General features: G+C 38.2%; 4 non-coding genes across 4 annotated transcripts; all 4 read right to left on the minus strand.

The window, feature by feature from the left end:
- Positions 1–1,905: 1,905 nt before the first annotated feature.
- trnak-uuu (transfer RNA lysine (anticodon UUU)) lies at positions 1,906–1,978 on the minus strand. The gene has a single exon. It is a non-coding gene; the product is annotated as a tRNA-Lys (tRNA).
- Positions 1,979–2,213: 235 nt separating this feature from the next.
- Positions 2,214–2,302, minus strand: trnay-gua (transfer RNA tyrosine (anticodon GUA)). The gene is given in 2 exon segments: positions 2,214–2,249; positions 2,266–2,302. It is a non-coding gene; the product is annotated as a tRNA-Tyr (tRNA).
- Positions 2,303–5,726: 3,424 nt separating this feature from the next.
- Positions 5,727–5,799, minus strand: trnak-uuu (transfer RNA lysine (anticodon UUU)). The gene has a single exon. It is a non-coding gene; the product is annotated as a tRNA-Lys (tRNA).
- A 235-nt stretch (positions 5,800–6,034) lies between these two features.
- trnay-gua (transfer RNA tyrosine (anticodon GUA)) lies at positions 6,035–6,123 on the minus strand. The gene is given in 2 exon segments: positions 6,035–6,070; positions 6,087–6,123. It is a non-coding gene; the product is annotated as a tRNA-Tyr (tRNA).
- Between the last annotated feature and the right edge of the window lie 16,634 nt (positions 6,124–22,757).

Raw genomic sequence — 22,757 nt, forward strand, 5'->3', positions numbered from 1 at the left:
CTACAGCTTGAGCTGTGGCAGCGAGTTACTGGTTCAGGTGAGAGATAAAGAGAGAGAGAGAGAGAGAGAGACTGTGCACTGTTCCTTATAGTCTGTCAGATCAATAGGTGATTGGTTCTTCAGTTCTTGGGATTGGATTTCGGTTTCAGCACCCAGTGTCCTAATGGAGGGGGGCTTGATTTATGACTGATGACTATCCATGCCATCTTTTGGAAATGCCGGTTGGCCCGGGTTCGTAGCTCTATGTCGGGATTTCGGCTCTCGTCCACTTCAAAGAGATTTTATCACCTACAGGCCCCTTTCTCCAGACATCTCATTGCAGGATTCAACCTATTTGGCCTCTTCTCAGTGCCATCCTCCCCAAAACTGTCACTTTGATGCAAACCAGTTCCAAGCTGATGAGCAAAGGAAATCTGATAACTTTGGGGGTGGAGAGGTCTTCTTTAGATCAGTGCTTCAGCTCAGAGCCCAAATGCTCTTATCAAAATACACCCAACATAACGCTACACAGTGGAACTGCAAGGCAATTGATTAAAGGGACAGATGGTGAATTCCTTTTTATCTTTACACTGTTGTTGGATGTCTCCTGTTCCTCTAAGTCTCATTTGGCTTTGGTTTCCCCCCTCTGTGTTGAATAATCGGGCTCTAAATAGCCCCGGCGTTTCTCCTGCAGTTCTTCATTCTTTCCACTGCTAGCGCTGCCTTTGTGAAGGCAGATGGTGCTTGTGAGAAGTCAACAGCGTGTCCACCGAAAAGGGTGTCTGACTCCTGGTTTTGGATCCGGATGGGTTGATAACAGACCGAAACGGTTACAATATGATACTGCTTAGATTAACTGTGGATATGTATTGTGATCGTGCTCGGCTCAGGTGTGCGTTCAGTCTGCACACAAAGCATTTCGGTCGCGAAACGTCTAATCAAATCGAATAAAACGGCGGGGATAGCATGTTTGATCCGTGTGCTATTGTTTTTCAACAATTGTAATGCCCTTTGTAACGTTTAACCACTTCGTTAAATACAGCTTGTTATAGGATATTGTGAACTGAACCTATTTTGCTGTGAATTTATATTTACTGCGAATAGTTTATTGTGTCTGGTCTTGGTCTGTCTGCACTAAATAAATGATTTGTATCAAGGGATTATTTAGTTTGTCTGTGTACTTTTTTACCTAACCACTAAAGGCCACTCCTTGCACTTCACACATTTGCCCTTTTAATTACTCCCTTACTGACATACTTTAACATGCAATGTGCGTGTGATAATAGTTTTAGCAGCCTGTTGCCATTCAGGTGAGACAATACCTAGTAAATCCTTTTTTTTTTTTTCATGTTGGTGCGCCGCGAAGGTTTTTGGTCTCAGCAAAGTGTGCCGTGGCATTACAACGCTTGGGAACCACTGGCTTGGCTTGTTGGGCATCCAGGTATGCACTGAGATTACGATCGGCACGATGATTGTCGTTCTCAGGAGAATTGTGTTTCTTTGCTGATCACGTTCTCTGTCGCTTTTTACACAGTTCTTACAAGTGGCACATTGGGGATGAGGAGCAGAGCATGCTGACACGCATAGCTGTGGACTTCTGCATGGCATGGGGCCACAGGTCATTCCAAGTATTTCAAGACGCCTGCAAATGTGTGGACACGTTGTGTTGGTCCAACCCTCACAGATTGTGCCAAGTCAAGTAGAGATGCATGTTGTGCTGTTCTAAAGTGACACGTCGTCAACGGCAAAAACATCTCTCAGAGTTCCTGGCTTGACTTGCCTCTGGAAGACAACACTTGCCCAGGCTGGATATTTGCCGAAAGAAGCAAAGAGGACTAGACAACTTGCCTAGACACAACTGCATATTTCATTGTCACCTGGAAGGCCATCCAGGCTTTTCACCATCATGGCCCTTGGTCAACAAGGCGCCCGAACAGGGACTCGAACCCTGGAACCTCAGATTAAAAGTCTGATGCTCTACCGGCTGAGCTACCCGGGCTTCAGTGAAGTGCTTCACAATGTGTTGGCTTCATGATTGTTCCAGACCGCTTTCTGGCCGGTTTAGAAAACTGGGCTCAGGGTGACAAAGGTCACATGCATATGAGATGTTTGGGCAATGCGAGTTCTCCACAACAAATCCGAATTTCCGGGGTTTTCTCCTTGTCCTCATGCAATTCCAATGGCTTGACATTTGGGAGCTCGTCCAAAACCGATGTCAAACCATAATGACGCCTTCCTTCGAGCCGGAATTGAACCAGCGACCTAAGGATGCCTGCTGCCTGAAACCTACAGTCCTCCACTCTACCAACTGAGCTATCGAAGGTAAGCTTCTCACTGTCTTCGCCTGGCAGTCTCAGTGGCAGTGCAAAGCCAAGAAGCACCGTGGCTTGGCTCAGTGGTTTTCAACCCGTGTGCCGTGAGGACTACCCAATTGTGTCGTGAGATTTTTATCCCCTGAAAAATATTATGTCATTTTGTTTGGTCAACTTCATAAATCTTGTATCAAATCAAACTTATTCAAATGTGTGAAAATATTACATTTATACATCACCTGTAGAAAGCGTTTCATAACTGAAATGTTGTGTTTGCCGGACTGAACGCACACCTACACTGAGTTGCAGTACTATCAATTGTATCGTAAGGTACACTTATAAATTTCAATTTAAGAAGTGAATTTATAGTATCACCTTATCACGAATCCTGGAATCTTGTAGAACTCAATTTCTGTAATAATTGGACACAGACACCAATTCCAAAGATATAAATTGTTAAATTTATTCAAAAACAAAGACTAAATGTAGCACTACACTAATTATACAAAAGGGAAAAGCTAATTAAAATTCAACTCTAGATCAACAAATCAAAGACAAATCACTTCCGTGACCAAATCAAAGACCATGGGATCGCATATGATAACACACAAATCGTTAAACAAATAAGGTTATAAACACATTAACTACAATACCGGTTAGTAAGACGAAGGTGAGTCTCTCGTTAGTATTGTTAGTCAGACATTAAATAACTACGCAGTTTAGTATTTATGTCAGGTAACTTCTCGTTATATATATATATATATCAGTCTCATTTACGTTTAGGTGCCGAGAAAGATCCTATCATTACTTGTTACCACAATTTCCCTTAACTGATTATTATTCAATGATCAAGGATAGGCAGGGCCACCAATAATCTAACGTCTATTGACTTGTGTCAATTTCAGACTAAACAGTTAAACAGGAATGAGAAGATATTTCTCGGGGTTGACAGATTTTATTTCTAAAATTATCAACAAAACAGTTTAATGTAACACACATTTATATTTAAGAAAACTAAATGATATTACACATTCTAGAGTTATGAATCACAGAATAACATTTCTAATTGATTTCTCAAATGTCATGAATCATGAACTCCAAACTGTTAAACTTATCTGAACTTCGTCGCAGAGAGGCCTCTCTGTCTTCGGGCTCAGATCACAGCACACGGCACATGGTCCGTGTGGTTTGGAACAAAGGCAGTGCGGTTCGGCTTTGTCCAAGAACTTCCACTCAGTCGATGCACCTGGATTTTGGGGTTTCGCGAAATTAGAGTCTTTTCCAAACAGATTTTCCACTGGTTTGAAGGCTCCAAGGTTGTGCACAAAATCTTCTTTGTAAGCAGGGTTCCACCGTAGTTACTTGAAGACAAAGTCTTTGAGGAAAGCAGGGCCCTGTTTGTTCCAAGGGTCAAGTTTCTTAAGACTCAAATAGCTATTTAAATGACTGAACACTTTCATATACATTCGACTTACTCAATTGTCCAGCTGTAAAACTCCACTGATCAGGTGGGCACAGGCGGACATGCACAGTCTGTAAAGTTCTTTCTTTAATAAAGTCCTTGAATAGAATTCTTCGTACGGCTCAATCTCCTTCTCCCAGTTTAACTCTTCTGTTGCCGGCAAAGACTTGGTTGGTTTCTGGTTCCGGTTCGGGCAACAGAGCTACAGCTTGAGCTGTGGCAGCGAGTTACTGGTTCAGGTGAGAGAGAAAGAGAGAGAGAGAGAGAGAGAGAGAGACTGTGCACTGTTCCTTATAGTCTGTCAGATCAATAGGTGATTGGTTCTTGAGTTCTTGAGATTGGATTTCGGTTTCAGCCCCCAGTGTCCTAATGGAGGGGGGCTTGATTTATGACTGATGTCAATCCATGCCATCTTTTGGAAATGCCGGTTGGCCCGGGTTCGTAGCTCTATGTCGGGATTTCGGCTCTCGTCCACTTCAAAGAGTTTTTATCACCTACAGGCCCCTTTCTCCAGACATCTCATAGCAGGATTCAACCTATTTGGCCTCTTCTCGGTGCCATCCTCCCCAAAACTGTCACTTTGATGCAAACCAGTTCCAAGCTGATGAGCAAAGGAAATCTGATAACTTTGGGGGTGGAGAGGTCTTCTTTAGATCAGTGCTTCAGCTCAGAGCCCAAATGCTCTTATCAAAATAAACCCAACATAACGCTACACAGTGAAACTGCAAGGCAATTGATTAAAGGGACAGATGGTGAATTCCTTTTTATCTTTACACTGTTGTTGGATGTCTCCTGTTCCTCTAAGTCTCATTTGGCTTTGGTTTCCCCCCTCTGTGTTGAATAATCGGACTCTAAATAGCCCCGGCGTTTCTCCTGCAGTTCTTCGTTCTTTCCACTGCTAGCGCTGCCTTTGTGAAGGCAGATGGTGCTTGTGAGAAGTCAACAGCGTGTCCACCGAAAAGGGTGTCTGACTCCTGGTATTGGATCCGGATGGGTTGATAACAGACCGAAACGGTTACAATATGATACTGCTTAGATTAACTGTGGATATGTATTGTGATCGTGCTCGGCTCAGGTGTGTGTTCAGTCTGCACACAAAACATTTCGGTCGCGAAACGTCTAATCAAATCGAATAAAACGGCGGGGATAGCATATTTTATCCGTGTGCTATTGTTTTTCAACAATTGTAATGCCCTTTGTAACGTTTAACCACTTCGTTAAATACAGCTCGTTATAGGATATTGTGAACTGAACCTATTTTGCTGTGAATTTATATTTACTGCGAATAGTTTATTGTGTCTGGTCTTGGTCTGTCTGCACTAAATAAATGATTTATATCAAGGGATTATTTAGTTTGTCTGTGTACTTTTTTACCTAACCACTAAAGGCCACTCCTTGCACTTCACACATTTGCCCTTTTAATTACTCCCTTACTGACATACTTTAAAATGCAATGTGCGTGTGATAATAGTTTTAGCAGCCTGTTGCCATTCAGGTGAGACAATACCTAGTAAATCCTTTTTTTTTTTTTTCATGTTGGTGCGCCGCGAAGGTTTTTGGTCTCTGTCGCTTTTTACACAGTTCTTACAAGTGGCACATTGGGGATGAGGAGCAGAGCATGCTGACACGCATAGCTGTGGACTTCTGCATGGCATGGGGCCACAGGTCATTCCAAGTATTTCAAGACGCCTGCAAATGTGTGGACACGTTGTGTTGGCCCAACCCTCACAGATTGTGCCAAGTCAAGTAGAGATGCATGTTGTGCTGTTCTAAAGTGACACGTCGTCAACGGCAAAAACATCTCTCAGAGTTCCTGGCTTGACTTGCCTCTGGAAGACAACACTTGCCCAGGCTGGATATTTGCCAAAAGAAGCAAAGAGGACTAGACAACTTGCCTAGACGCAACTGCATATTTTATTGTCACCTGGAAGGCCATCCAGGCTTTTCACCATCATGGCCCTTGGTCAACAAGGCGCACGAACAGGGACTCAAACCCTGGACCCTCAGATTAAAAGTCTGATGCTCTACCGGCTGAGCTACCCGGGCTTCAGTGAAGTGCTTCACAATGTGTTGGCTTCATGATTGATCCAGACCGCTTTCTGGCCGGTTTAGAAAACCGGGCTCAGGGTGACAAGGGTCACATGCATATGAGATGTTTGGGCAATGCGAGTTCTCCACAACAAATCCGAATTTCCGGGGTTTTCTCCTTGTCCTCATGCAATTCCAATGGCTTGACATTTGGGAGCTCGTCCAAAACCGATGTCAAACCATAATCACGCCTTCCTTCGAGCTGGAATTGAACCAGCGTCCTAAGGATGCCCGCTGCCTGAAACCTACAGTCCTCCGCTCTACCAACTGAGCTATCGAAGGTAAGCTTCTCACCGTCTTCGCCTGGCAGTCTCAGTGGCAGTGCAAAGCCAAGAAGCACCGTGGCTTGGCTCAGTGGTTTTCAACCCGTGTGCCGTGAGGACTACCCAATTGTGTCGTGAGATTTTTATCCCCTGAAAAATATTATGTCATTTTGTTTGGTCAACTTCATAAATCTTGTATCAAATCAAACTTATTCAAATGTGTGAAAATATTACATTTATACATCACCTGTAGAAAGCGTTTCATAACTGAAATGTTGTGTTTGCCGGACTGAACGCACACCTACACTGAGTTGCAGTGCTATCAGTTGTATCGTAAGGTACACTTATAAATTTCAATTTAAGAAGTGAATTTATAGTATCACCTTATCACGAATCCTGGAATCTTGTAGAACTCAATTTCTGTAATAATTGGACACAGACACCAATTCCAAAGATATAAATTGTTAAATTTATTCAAAAACAAAGACTAAATGTAGCACTACACTAATTATACAAAAGGGAAAAGCTAATTAAAATTCAACTCTAGATCAACAAATCAAAGACAAATCACTTCCGTGACCAAATCAAAGACCATGGGATCGCATATGATAACACACAAATCGTTAAACAAAAAAGGTTATAAACACATTAACTACAATACCGGTTAGTAAGACGAAGGTGAGTCTCTCGTTAGTATTGTTAGTCAGACATTAAATAACTACGCAGTTTAGTATTTATGTCAGGTAACTTCTCGTTATATATATATATCAGTCTCATTTACGTTTAGGTGCCGAGAAAGATCCTATCATTACTTGTTACCACAATTTCCCTTAACTGATTATTATTCAATGATCAAGGATAGGCAGGGCCACCAATAATCTAACGTCTATTGACTTGTGTCAATTTCAGACTAAACAGTTAAACAGGAATGAGAAGATATTTCTCGGGGTTGACAGATTTTATTTCTAAAATTATCAACAAAACAGTTTAATGTAACACACATTTATATTTAAGAAAACTAAATGATATTACACATTCTAGAGTTATGAATCACAGAATAACATTTCTAATTGATTTCTCAAATGTCATGAATCATGAACTCCAAACTGTTAAACTTATCTGAACTTCGTCGCAGAGAGGCCTCTCTGTCTTCGGGCTCAGATCACAGCACACGGCACATGGTCCGTGTGGTTTGGAACAAAGGCAGTGCGGTTCGGCTTTGTCCAAGAACTTCCACTCAGTCGATGCACCTGGATTTTGGGGTTTCGCGAAATTAGAGTCTTTTCCAAACAGATTTTCCACTGGTTTGAAGGCTCCAAGGTTGTGCACAAAATCTTCTTTGTAAGCAGGGTTCCACCGTAGTTACTTGAAGACAAAGTCTTTGAGGATAGCAGGGCCCTGTTTGTTCCAAGGGTCAAGTTTCTTAAGACTCAAATAGCTATTTAAATGACTGAACACTTTCATATACATTCGACTTACTCAATTGTCCAGCTGTAAAACTCCACTGATCAGGTGGGCACAGGCGTACATGCACAGTCTGTAAAGTTCTTTCTTTAATAAAGTCCTTTAATAGAATTCTTCGTACGGCTCAATCTCCTTCTCCCAGTTTAACTCTTCTGTTGCCGGCAAAGACTTGGTTGGTTTCTGGTTCCGGTTCGGGCAACAGAGCTACAGCTTGAGCTGTGGCAGCGAGTTACTGGTTCAGGTGAGAGAGAAAGAGAGAGAGAGAGAGAGAGAGACTGTGCACTGTTCCTTATAGTCTGTCAGATCAATAGGTGATTGGTTCTTGAGTTCTTGAGATTGGATTTCGGTTTCAGCCCCCAGTGTCCTAATGGAGGGGGGCTTGATTTATGACTGATGTCAATCCATGCCATCTTTTGGAAATGCCGGTTGGCCCGGGTTCGTAGCTCTATGTCGGGATTTCGGCTCTCGTCCACTTCAAAGAGATTTTATCACCTACAGGCCCCTTTCTCCAGACATCTCATTGCAGGATTCAACTCGGATACAGAACGGACAACACACCGGATACCAGGACTTGGAAGACTTTCAACGGAATTACAAGGGTAGGAATTGGACTTATTTACTCTTGCTTTTAAACCCAAAACCGGAAAAAAGTCATCCTACCTATGTACTATATATTGATGCATTTTGTATGACTTTTCTTTTATCTGTATTACTCCTGTATATTTTTGTTTTAAAAGACTGTTTTATGCTCTGTTTTTAGGATATTTTAAGCACATCATACTGAGGTTTCTTAAAGAACAACAATAGCAGAGCCTTTGTTTTTACTAGCTGGAGCAATTTGTTAATGCTAACTACAACATTATTTTTTCCTTTTTTTAAAAACCATTAATAAATAAATTGTCATACTATATAGTATTGTATCCTATCTACAAACACTATGGACAGAACACAAATGGTTAAACATTTCTACATAATTATACAGATTAGTCATCAACTAACAATAACAAATAGTGCTATTTATCAAGACAAATTACCAATAGCCTTCCAAAGACAAACTAAAATACTAGGACAGTACATCAAACCTGCTATCCCTACATTTGATACTTTAGAACTACTGACAGCTAACGCAATTAATTGGATGCACACAAATTTACAGATATTGCAAGTACATTATGAAAATGCATTAAACACATTACTAGAAGACATTCTACAATACAAAGGAACGAACTGGAAAGATAAACTGCACCAAGCTATGACATGGGCAAAACGAAATTATGGAAATAGATTAAAGCCAGAAATTCTACATAAAACCAAGCACCGAATTGAAATCCTCCTAACTAATCAAACACAAATCGCATCAACAAACGGATTAATAGACACACAGAATGTTAATTCACAACTATGTAATCAGTTTGCTTCTTTAGCCACACTAGAACCCAACCTATCTACACAGAGACCCAAAACTGCTAGATTCTACAGTAATGTGGTAGTTTCGGATTCACAAGGCATTCACTCGTCCCCTATAGAAGAAACTCCTATCCCTACAAGACTATCATATTCTAGTCCCTTGCTCCCACACAATATACCCAAACCAAGACCAACCATAATATCAACCCCAATAGAAGAAAACCCCAGCCTCCCTAGACTACCATATACTAACCCCTTACCTCCCCGAACCATAGCCAAACCTAGACAAACCACAATACCAGCCCAGATACACCACTCTACAACAAATATGATTCCACTGGACAGCCCCATAATAGACACAAGTAATATTGACGCAGATCAGGATAATACTGATGGAACAGATTCACAATTCGAAAACAATGATAGCCTCAATACAACACCACCTCATGAAAATACACGATATACGGTTCATAGACACCCAAACACAGAGAGAAAACTAACAGATTGGCATTTAACTACAACAAAACCGATAGTAATCATAGGGGATTCCAATTTGGATACCATAGGGCAACATAATAATTCACATATACAAATCGATAGCTACCCAGGAGCCAAATTTATACATGCTTCCAGTATTCTAGAACGCACAGCCCTCAATAAGGAAGTACAACATCTAATCCTTTCATTTGGAATCAATAACAGGGACCAAAAAGTAAAAGAAACCGCAATTAAGCAATTACAGAAAATGGTTCGAACAGCAGAAATAAAATTTCCTCGGGCACAGATACATATCCCTATGATCAACTTTTCAACTCATCTGGAGGAACATACACAAAACAACATTAGAGAAATAAACTCATACATAATGAACAATTACAATAATATCACGTCAATAGACCCAACAACATATAGAACTCTCTCCGATGACATCCACTGGACTACCCAAACAGCACAAACAATCCTATACCACTGGATAAGGCATTTAAACTTATAAATCCTGTGAGCACAAACATTTCAGTGAACAGGAACACTACAGAATTAATACAACAGGACACACCTAACATATTGAACTTATCCAGAATATTCAGATTAAATATGGAACAGAGGAATCTCTTAAACAAAGGGCTTTCCTTTGTCCCGACCCCCGACCTTATTTTTTCTACACAGCTTAAAGCAGACATACAAACATATCATCGTAGATTAAAATTAGCAGATTTCTTTAAGGATACACAACATTCACCTAGACCTTTTATTCCCAAATCAACTTGGGAACCAAAAAATAATCAAATGCATCCACATATAAGACAACTAATAACAACAGACCAAAATTACAGCTACAATATACAATACAATCAAGATAACCGCTTGGATAACCTAACACAGGGGGAAAGGAGAGCTTTACAACAATTACAAAAAAATAAGAACATTATTATAAAACCAGCGGATAAAGGGGGCAGAATAGTAATTATGGACAAAACACAATATCTAACAGAAGCATATAGACAACTAGACAATACAGAACATTATCAACAATTAACAGAACCCATTTACTTACAAAATCAAATATACATACGGGACATATTACAGACCCTTAGACATACACAATACATCAATAACAAACAGGAACAATATTTAAGAGGGACCAATGCACCCAGACCAAGACAATTTTATCTACTTCCAAAAATTCACAAACACCCTTCCACATGGACCATTCCCTATCAAATCCCCACTGGTAGACCCATAGTATCAGATTGTAACAGCGAAACATACCACATTGCGGAATACATTGACCATTTCCTTAACCCCATCTCGCAAAAACACCCCAGTTATATAAAAGACACCTATGACTTCATCAACAAAATAAAATGCATAATAGTACCACATGATGCCTGGCTCTTCTCCATTGATGTCACAAATCTCTACACTAACATAGATACAATAACAGGTTTAAACACAGTCTCAAAATGGTTCAAACTTTATCCAGACATCAACAGACCAGACAACCAAATCCTACAATTATTACAAATTAGCCTAGAAAGAAATGACTTTGAATTCAATAACAAACACTTTTTACAAATAAAGGGCACAGCTATGGGAAAAAGGTTTGCACCAGCATATGCTAATATCTATATGGCTGACTGGGAACAGACGATACTAGAACAATGTACACTGCTACCTACCCACTACTACAGATTTTTAGATGACATTTGGGGAATCTGGCCCCATCCTTTAACAGAATTCAACACTTTTATACAGAAACTCAATCACCATCACCCTCACATTAAAGTAACGAGCACCATTCACAAGACCGAAATTAATTTTCTGGACACTTGCACTTATAAAGGTCCACAATTTTTGAGCACCAACACTTTAGACACAAAAGTTTTTTTTAAAGAAACCGATACACATACACTACTACATAGACACAGTTTCCATCCAAAGCACACCTTTAAAGGTCTTATCAAATCACAGTTATTAAGATTTCACCGCATCTGCACAGAAGACACAGAATTTAAGAAGGCCACCAATACACTATTTACAGCACTCTACAAGAGAGGGTACAGTAGAACCTTCCTCAGGAACATTAAAAAAACATTTTTGCAACCTAAAATTAAAGACAATAAAACTATTATACCTCTAATCACTACTTATTCCCAATATACAGTTCAAATCAACAACTCCATTAAACTAAACTTTCAAAAACAACAATCCAGACACCAGATACTCCCAAATCACAAAATAATATCTGCATATCGGAAAAACAAAAGTCTACATAACCTACTAGTCCATAGTAAATGCCAAAACACCAACCGAAAACCCAAGTCTAAACCAACCTACTTCCGTCAGCTGGCCTATATCACCAATACAAGCAATAAAACTACATTCAAGTTACAGTCAGGCATCACACATAAAACAAAAAATGCAATATACCTCATTCAATGTAAAACTTGCAATTTAAAATACATCGGAGAGACTAAAAACCAGATTAGTACTAGAATAGGTCAACACATTTATAATATTAACAAACAAAAGGATAGACGCACACATTTAGTGCAACACTTCATAGAACATCACACACAACAAATGACAGTTACAGGTCTAGAAACTAATCATAATTGGAATACAATGCAACGACAAATAAGAGAGAGACACTGGATTCACAAACTAAATACAATTTACCCATTAGGACTCAATGAAAGATTTAAAACAAACACAAAAAAATCCCAGTAGTTGCCCTCAGACCTACCCACATTTAACTTCCTACACCCCAAAAAATTAAACTTCAATTTCAAGCAATTCGTTCAGCTCAATCACAACCCCCAATTTTACAAGTCAAAAAATAAATAATAAGTCGAATCCCAAACTTACTCCTTAACCCTAAATACAAAACTACAACCTACCCTCTACCCCTTAATGTAGTCCCAAAATGTAATCTAAAACTTAAAAACTTAGCCCCAAAACCCAACCCTAACCTAACCTCAGACCCAACCCCAAAAACCCAACAAGGCCATCAAACTTAATCTCCAACCCAAATTTTAGACCCAATCCCTAAACTTTATCACCTAATTCAATCTCACAATTTAATTAGGCCCTCAAACTTAACCCCGAAATTTAACTCCTAAAACTCAACCACAAAAATACAATTAGACTAATTAAACTCAACACCTAACCTTAACTTAAGACTCAAACCCCAAACTTAACCCTTAAACTCAACCCTAAAATACAATTACCCCACAATTTAACTAGGCACTCAAACCTACCCCTAAACCCAATCCCTAAACCTAACCCTTAAACTCAACCCCTAACCCTAACCCCAACCCTAACCCCAACCCTAACCCTAAATTTAACCCCTAAATTTAACCTCAAATATGAATAACCCATAATTTAATTAGGCCTTCAAGCTTAAACCTACCCCTGAACCTAAACCCTAAACCTATCCCTTAAACTTAACCCTTAAACTCAACCCTAAAATAACCCCAACCCTAACCCTAAAATATAATTAGCCCACAATTTAACTAGGCACTCAAACCAACCTCTAAACCCAATCTCTAAACCTAACCATTATTCAAATGTAACCCTCAATCCTATCCCCAATAATCAATTTCACAACTTATCCTTAAATTTATTCCCCATAACTTATTCCCCCCAAAACAAAACCCAGACTCCCTTAAAAACCTAGGTAATAGATTTCCAGACTCCATAATTAAATTTTAATCCCAATTCCAAACATTCCCCTTACTTTTAAGACGTATTCTTGTACATACAAACTTCACATCATTCAATTACACCACATCTCATCCCACTGAATTACCTTAACAAAACAGACTATAGAACGAATACTTTCGGATGCATCTTTTAAGGACACAACAATAGCCTCAACACCTGTGAGTGCCAGTGCACTTGAGGATGTCAGAGGAACCAAAGGTTTGATTCACCTGACAACCTCAATAACCTATTTTTTTAAACCTAACCAGCCAGTGCCACCAGGTTAGGCTACATGATAAGTCAACAAAATTCAAGAAATGTACAAATGATTGATACAGAAGAATTATACAGTTTGTTTCCTTTTGCAGATTATATTAAGATCAGGAGGTCAATTACACCTTTAAAAAGGGAATTAAAAAAGACCAAAGCACTATGGGTACTTCATTTATTCAAAGGAGCAAATCCCATAGTGCATTATGAAGACCTAAAACTGCAGGATAATAACTGCAAATCACCAATATACTCACCTTCTATTACGGGAATTATATAGCACTTGAAAAAGCCTAACAATTGGCGAAACGTCGTGCAAATTCACCAAAAGATCAGGAGAAGAAGATCAACTTCAACCAACCCGGGTTGGAGAACAGTGGCTGGAGCGCTACGGCCACCAACACATTCATACTGTTATTTTCGGCAAACTCGGATACAGAACGGACAACACACCGGATACCAGGACTTGGAAGACTTTCAACGGAATTACAAGGGTAGGAATTGGACTTATTTACTCTTGCTTTTAAACCCAAAACCAGAAAAAAGTCATCCTACCCATGTACGATATATTGATGCATTTTGTATGACTTTTCTTTTATCTGTATTACTCCTGTATATTTTTGTTTTAAAAGACTGTTTTATGCTCTGTTTTTAGGATATTTTAAGCACATCATACTGAGGTTTCTTAAAGAACAACAATAGCAGAGCCTTTGTTTTTACTAGCTGGAGCAATTTGTTAATGCTAACTACAACATTATTTTTTCCTTTTTTTAAAAACCATTAATAAATAAATTGTCATACTATATAGTATTGTATCCTATCTACAAACACTATGGACAGAACACAAATGGTTAAACATTTCTACAAAATTATACAGATTAGTCATCACCTAACAATAACAAATAGTGCTATTTATCAAGACAAATTACCAATAGCCTTCCAAAGACAAACTAAAATACTAGGACAGTACATCAAACCTGCTATCCCTACATTTGATACTTTAGAACTACTGACAGCTAACGCAATTAATTGGATGCACACAAATTTACAGATATTGCAAGTACATTATGAAAATGCATTAAACACATTACTAGAAGACATTCTACAATACAAAGGAACGAACTGGAAAGATAAACTGCACCAAGCTATGACATGGGCAAAACGAAATTATGGAAATAGATTAAAGCCAGAAATTCTACATAAAACCAAGCACCGAATTGAAATCCTCCTAACTAATCAAACACAAATCGCATCAACAAACGGATTAATAGACACACAGAATGTTAATTCACAACTATGTAATCAGTTTGCTTCTTTAGCCACACTAGAACCCAACCTATCTACACAGAGACCCAAAACTGCTAGATTCTACAGTAATGTGGTAGTTTCGGATTCACAAGGCATTCACTCGTCCCCTATAGAAGAAACTCCTATCCCTACAAGACTATCATATTCTAGTCCCTTGCTCCCACACAATATACCCAAACCAAGACCAACCATAATATCAACCCCAATAGAAGAAAACCCCAGCCTCCCTAGACTACCATATACTAACCCCTTACCTCCCCGAACCATAGCCAAACCTAGACAAACCACAATACCAGCCCAGATACACCACTCTACAACAAATATGATTCCACTGGACAGCCCCATAATAGACACAAGTAATATTGACGCAGATCAGGATAATACTGATGGAACAGATTCACAATTCGAAAACAATGATAGCCTCAATACAACACCACCTCATGAAAATACACGATATACGGTTCATAGACACCCAAACACAGAGAGAAAACTAACAGATTGGCATTTAACTACAACAAAACCGATAGTAATCATAGGGGATTCCAATTTGGATACCATAGGGCAACATAATAATTCACATATACAAATCGATAGCTACCCAGGAGCCAAATTTATACATGCTTCCAGTATTCTAGAACGCACAGCCCTCAATAAGGAAGTACAACATCTAATCCTTTCATTTGGAATCAATAACAGGGACCAAAAAGTAAAAGAAACCGCAATTAAGCAATTACAGAAAATGGTTCGAACAGCAGAAATAAAATTTCCTCGGGCACAGATACATATCCCTATGATCAACTTTTCAACTCATCTGGAGGAACATACACAAAACAACATTAGAGAAATAAACTCATACATAATGAACAATTACAATAATATCACGTCAATAGACCCAACAACATATAGAACTCTCTCCGATGACATCCACTGGACTACCCAAACAGCACAAACAATCCTATACCACTGGATAAGGCATTTAAACTTATAAATCCTGTGAGCACAAACATTTCAGTGAACAGGAACACTACAGAATTAATACAACAGGACACACCTAACATATTGAACTTATCCAGAATATTCAGATTAAATATGGAACAGAGGAATCTCTTAAACAAAGGGCTTTCCTTTGTCCCGACCCCCGACCTTATTTTTTCTACACAGCTTAAAGCAGACATACAAACATATCATCGTAGATTAAAATTAGCAGATTTCTTTAAGGATACACAACATTCACCTAGACCTTTTATTCCCAAATCAACTTGGGAACCAAAAAATAATCAAATGCATCCACATATAAGACAACTAATAACAACAGACCAAAATTACAGCTACAATATACAATACAATCAAGATAACCGCTTGGATAACCTAACACAGGGGGAAAGGAGAGCTTTACAACAATTACAAAAAAATAAGAACATTATTATAAAACCAGCGGATAAAGGGGGCAGAATAGTAATTATGGACAAAACACAATATCTAACAGAAGCATATAGACAACTAGACAATACAGAACATTATCAACAATTAACAGAACCCATTTACTTACAAAATCAAATATACATACGGGACATATTACAGACCCTTAGACATACACAATACATCAATAACAAACAGGAACAATATTTAAGAGGGACCAATGCACCCAGACCAAGACAATTTTATCTACTTCCAAAAATTCACAAACACCCTTCCACATGGACCATTCCCTATCAAATCCCCACTGGTAGACCCATAGTATCAGATTGTAACAGCGAAACATACCACATTGCGGAATACATTGACCATTTCCTTAACCCCATCTCGCAAAAACACCCCAGTTATATAAAAGACACCTATGACTTCATCAACAAAATAAAATGCATAATAGTACCACATGATGCCTGGCTCTTCTCCATTGATGTCACAAATCTCTACACTAACATAGATACAATAACAGGTTTAAACACAGTCTCAAAATGGTTCAAACTTTATCCAGACATCAACAGACCAGACAACCAAATCCTACAATTATTACAAATTAGCCTAGAAAGAAATGACTTTGAATTCAATAACAAACACTTTTTACAAATAAAGGGCACAGCTATGGGAAAAAGGTTTGCACCAGCATATGCTAATATCTATATGGCTGACTGGGAACAGACGATACTAGAACAATGTACACTGCTACCTACCCACTACTACAGATTTTTAGATGACATTTGGGGAATCTGGCCCCATCCTTTAACAGAATTCAACACTTTTATACAGAAACTCAATCACCATCACCCTCACATTAAAGTAACGAGCACCATTCACAAGACCGAAATTAATTTTCTGGACACTTGCACTTATAAAGGTCCACAATTTTTGAGCACCAACACTTTAGACACAAAAGTTTTTTTTAAAGAAACCGATACACATACACTACTACATAGACACAGTTTCCATCCAAAGCACACCTTTAAAGGTCTTATCAAATCACAGTTATTAAGATTTCACCGCATCTGCACAGAAGACACAGAATTTAAGAAGGCCACCAATACACTATTTACAGCACTCTACAAGAGAGGGTACAGTAGAACCTTCCTCAGGAACATTAAAAAAACATTTTTGCAACCTAAAATTAAAGACAATAAAACTATTATACCTCTAATCACTACTTATTCCCAATATACAGTTCAAATCAACAACTCCATTAAACTAAACTTTCAAAAACAACAATCCAGACACCAGATACTCCCAAATCACAAAATAATATCTGCATATCGGAAAAACAAAAGTCTACATAACCTACTAGTCCATAGTAAATGCCAAAACACCAACTGAAAACCCAAGTCTAAACCAACCTACTTCCGTCAGCTGGCCTATGTCACCAATACAAACAATAAAACTACATTCAAGTTACAGTCAGGCATCACACATAAAACAAAAAATGCAATATACCTCATTCAATGTAAAACTTGCAATTTAAAATACATCGGAGAGACTAAAAACCAGATTAGTACTAGAATAGGTCAACACATTTATAATATTAACAAACAAAAGGATAGACGCACACATTTAGTGCAACACTTCATAGAACATCACACACAACAAATGACAGTTACAGGTCTAGAAACTAATCATAATTGGAATACAATGCAACGACAAATAAGAGAGAGACACTGGATTCACAAACTAAATACAATTTACCCATTAGGACTCAATGAAAGATTTAAAACAAACACAAAAAAATCCCAGTAGTTGCCCTCAGACCTACCCACATTTAACTTCCTACACCCCAAAAAATTAAACTTCAATTTCAAGCAATTCGTTCAGCTCAATCACAACCCCCAATTTTACAAGTCAAAAAATAAATAATAAGTCGAATCCCAAACTTACTCCTTAACCCTAAATACAAAACTACAACCTACCCTCTACCCCTTAATGTAGTCCCAAAATGTAATCTAAAACTTAAAAACTTAGCCCCAAAACCCAACCCTAACCTAACCTCAGACCCAACCCCAAAAACCCAACAAGGCCATCAAACTTAATCTCCAACCCAAATTTTAGACCCAATCCCTAAACTTTATCACCTAATTCAATCTCACAATTTAATTAGGCCCTCAAACTTAACCCCGAAATTTAACTCCTAAAACTCAACCACAAAAATACAATTAGACTAATTAAACTCAACACCTAACCTTAACTTAAGACTCAAACCCCAAACTTAACCCTTAAACTCAACCCTAAAATACAATTACCCCACAATTTAACTAGGCACTCAAACCTACCACTAAAAACCAATCCCTAAACCTAACCCTTAAACTCAACCCCTAACCCTAACCCCAACCCTAACCCCAACCCTAAATTTAACCCCTAAATTTAACCTCAAATATGAATAACCCATAATTTAATTAGGCCTTCAAGCTTAAACCTACCCCTGAACCTAAACCCTAAACCTATCCCTTAAACTTAACCCTTAAACTCAACCCTAAAATAACCCCAACCCTAACCCTAAAATATAATTAGCCCACAATTTAACTAGGCACTCAAACCAACCTCTAAACCCAATCTCTAAACCTAACCATTATTCAAATGTAACCCTCAATCCTATCCCCAATAATCAATTTCACAACTTATCCTTAAATTTATTCCCCATAACTTATTCCCCCCAAAACAAAACCCAGACTCCCTTAAAAACCTAGGTAATAGATTTCCAGACTCCATAATTAAATTTTAATCCCAATTCCAAACATTCCCCTTACTTTTAAGACGTATTCTTGTACATACAAACTTCACATCATTCAATTACACCACATCTCATCCCACTGAATTACCTTAACAAAACAGACTATAGAACGAATACTTTCGGATGCATCTTTTAAGGACACAACAATAGCCTCAACACCTGTGAGTGCCAGTGCACTTGAGGATGTCAGAGGAACCAAAGGTTTGATTCACCTGACAACCTCAATAACCTATTTTTTTAAACCTAACCAGCCAGTGCCACCAGGTTAGGCTACATGATAAGTCAACAAAATTCAAGAAATGTACAAATGATTGATACAGAAGAATTATACAGTTTGTTTCCTTTTGCAGATTATATTAAGATCAGGAGGTCAATTACACCTTTAAAAAGGGAATTAAAAAAGACCAAAGCACTATGGGTACTTCATTTATTCAAAGGAGCAAATCCCATAGTGCATTATGAAGACCTAAAACTGCAGGATAATAACTGCAAATCACCAATATACTCACCTTCTATTACGGGAATTATATAGCACTTGAAAAAGCCTAACAATTGGCGAAACGTCGTGCAAATTCACCAAAAGATCAGGAGAAGAAGATCAACTTCAACCAACCCGGGTTGGAGAACAGTGGCTGGAGCGCTACGGCCACCAACACATTCATACTGTTATTTTCGGCAAACTCGGATACAGAACGGACAACACACCGGATACCAGGACTTGGAAGACTTTCAACGGAATTACAAGGGTAGGAATTGGACTTATTTACTCTTGCTTTTAAACCCAAAACCGGAAAAAAGTCATCCTACCCATGTACGATATATTGATGCATTTTGTATGACTTTTCTTTTATCTGTATTACTCCTGTATATTTTTGTTTTAAAAGACTGTTTTATGCTCTGTTTTTAGGATATTTTAAGCACATCATACTGAGGTTTCTTAAAGAACAACAATAGCAGAGCCTTTGTTTTTACTAGCTGGAGCAATTTGTTAATGCTAACTACAACATTATTTTTTCCTTTTTTTAAAAACCATTAATAAATAAATTGTCATACTATATAGTATTGTATCCTATCTACAAACACTATGGACAGAACACAAATGGTTAAACATTTCTACAAAATTATACAGATTAGTCATCACCTAACAATAACAAATAGTGCTATTTATCAAGACAAATTACCAATAGCCTTCCAAAGACAAACTAAAATACTAGGACAGTACATCAAACCTGCTATCCCTACATTTGATACTTTAGAACTACTGACAGCTAACGCAATTAATTGGATGCACACAAATTTACAGATATTGCAAGTACATTATGAAAATGCATTAAACACATTACTAGAAGACATTCTACAATACAAAGGAACGAACTGGAAAGATAAACTGCACCAAGCTATGACATGGGCAAAACGAAATTATGGAAATAGATTAAAGCCAGAAATTCTACATAAAACCAAGCACCGAATTGAAATCCTCCTAACTAATCAAACACAAATCGCATCAACAAACGGATTAATAGACACACAGAATGTTAATTCACAACTATGTAATCAGTTTGCTTCTTTAGCCACACTAGAACCCAACCTATCTACACAGAGACCCAAAACTGCTAGATTCTACAGTAATGTGGTAGTTTCGGATTCACAAGGCATTCACTCGTCCCCTATAGAAGAAACTCCTATCCCTACAAGACTATCATATTCTAGTCCCTTGCTCCCACACAATATACCCAAACCAAGACCAACCATAATATCAACCCCAATAGAAGAAAACCCCAGCCTCCCTAGACTACCATATACTAACCCCTTACCTCCCCGAACCATAGCCAAACCTAGACAAACCACAATACCAGCCCAGATACACCACTCTACAACAAATATGATTCCACTGGACAGCCCCATAATAGACACAAGTAATATTGACGCAGATCAGGATAATACTGATGGAACAGATTCACAATTCGAAAACAATGATAGCCTCAATACAACACCACCTCATGAAAATACACGATATACGGTTCATAGACACCCAAACACAGAGAGAAAACTAACAGATTGGCATTTAACTACAACAAAACCGATAGTAATCATAGGGGATTCCAATTTGGATACCATAGGGCAACATAATAATTCACATATACAAATCGATAGCTACCCAGGAGCCAAATTTATACATGCTTCCAGTATTCTAGAACGCACAGCCCTCAATAAGGAAGTACAACATCTAATCCTTTCATTTGGAATCAATAACAGGGACCAAAAAGTAAAAGAAACCGCAATTAAGCAATTACAGAAAATGGTTCGAACAGCAGAAATAAAATTTCCTCGGGCACAGATACATATCCCTATGATCAACTTTTCAACTCATCTGGAGGAACATACACAAAACAACATTAGAGAAATAAACTCATACATAATGAACAATTACAATAATATCACGTCAATAGACCCAACAACATATAGAACTCTCTCCGATGACATCCACTGGACTACCCAAACAGCACAAACAATCCTATACCACTGGATAAGGCATTTAAACTTATAAATCCTGTGAGCACAAACATTTCAGTGAACAGGAACACTACAGAATTAATACAACAGGACACACCTAACATATTGAACTTATCCAGAATATTCAGATTAAATATGGAACAGAGGAATCTCTTAAACAAAGGGCTTTCCTTTGTCCCGACCCCCGACCTTATTTTTTCTACACAGCTTAAAGCAGACATACAAACATATCATCGTAGATTAAAATTAGCAGATTTCTTTAAGGATACACAACATTCACCTAGACCTTTTATTCCCAAATCAACTTGGGAACCAAAAAATAATCAAATGCATCCACATATAAGACAACTAATAACAACAGACCAAAATTACAGCTACAATATACAATACAATCAAGATAACCGCTTGGATAACCTAACACAGGGGGAAAGGAGAGCTTTACAACAATTACAAAAAAATAAGAACATTATTATAAAACCAGCGGATAAAGGGGGCAGAATAGTAATTATGGACAAAACACAATATCTAACAGAAGCATATAGACAACTAGACAATACAGAACATTATCAACAATTAACAGAACCCATTTACTTACAAAATCAAATATACATACGGGACATATTACAGACCCTTAGACATACACAATACATCAATAACAAACAGGAACAATATTTAAGAGGGACCAATGCACCCAGACCAAGACAATTTTATCTACTTCCAAAAATTCACAAACACCCTTCCACATGGACCATTCCCTATCAAATCCCCACTGGTAGACCCATAGTATCAGATTGTAACAGCGAAACATACCACATTGCGGAATACATTGACCATTTCCTTAACCCCATCTCGCAAAAACACCCCAGTTATATAAAAGACACCTATGACTTCATCAACAAAATAAAATGCATAATAGTACCACATGATGCCTGGCTCTTCTCCATTGATGTCACAAATCTCTACACTAACATAGATACAATAACAGGTTTAAACACAGTCTCAAAATGGTTCAAACTTTATCCAGACATCAACAGACCAGACAACCAAATCCTACAATTATTACAAATTAGCCTAGAAAGAAATGACTTTGAATTCAATAACAAACACTTTTTACAAATAAAGGGCACAGCTATGGGAAAAAGGTTTGCACCAGCATATGCTAATATCTATATGGCTGACTGGGAACAGACGATACTAGAACAATGTACACTGCTACCTACCCACTACTACAGATTTTTAGATGACATTTGGGGAATCTGGCCCCATCCTTT

Source organism: Amia ocellicauda, unplaced genomic scaffold (genome assembly GCF_036373705.1).
Source record: "Amia ocellicauda isolate fAmiCal2 unplaced genomic scaffold, fAmiCal2.hap1 HAP1_SCAFFOLD_26, whole genome shotgun sequence".
NCBI lineage: Eukaryota > Metazoa > Chordata > Actinopteri > Amiiformes > Amiidae > Amia > Amia ocellicauda.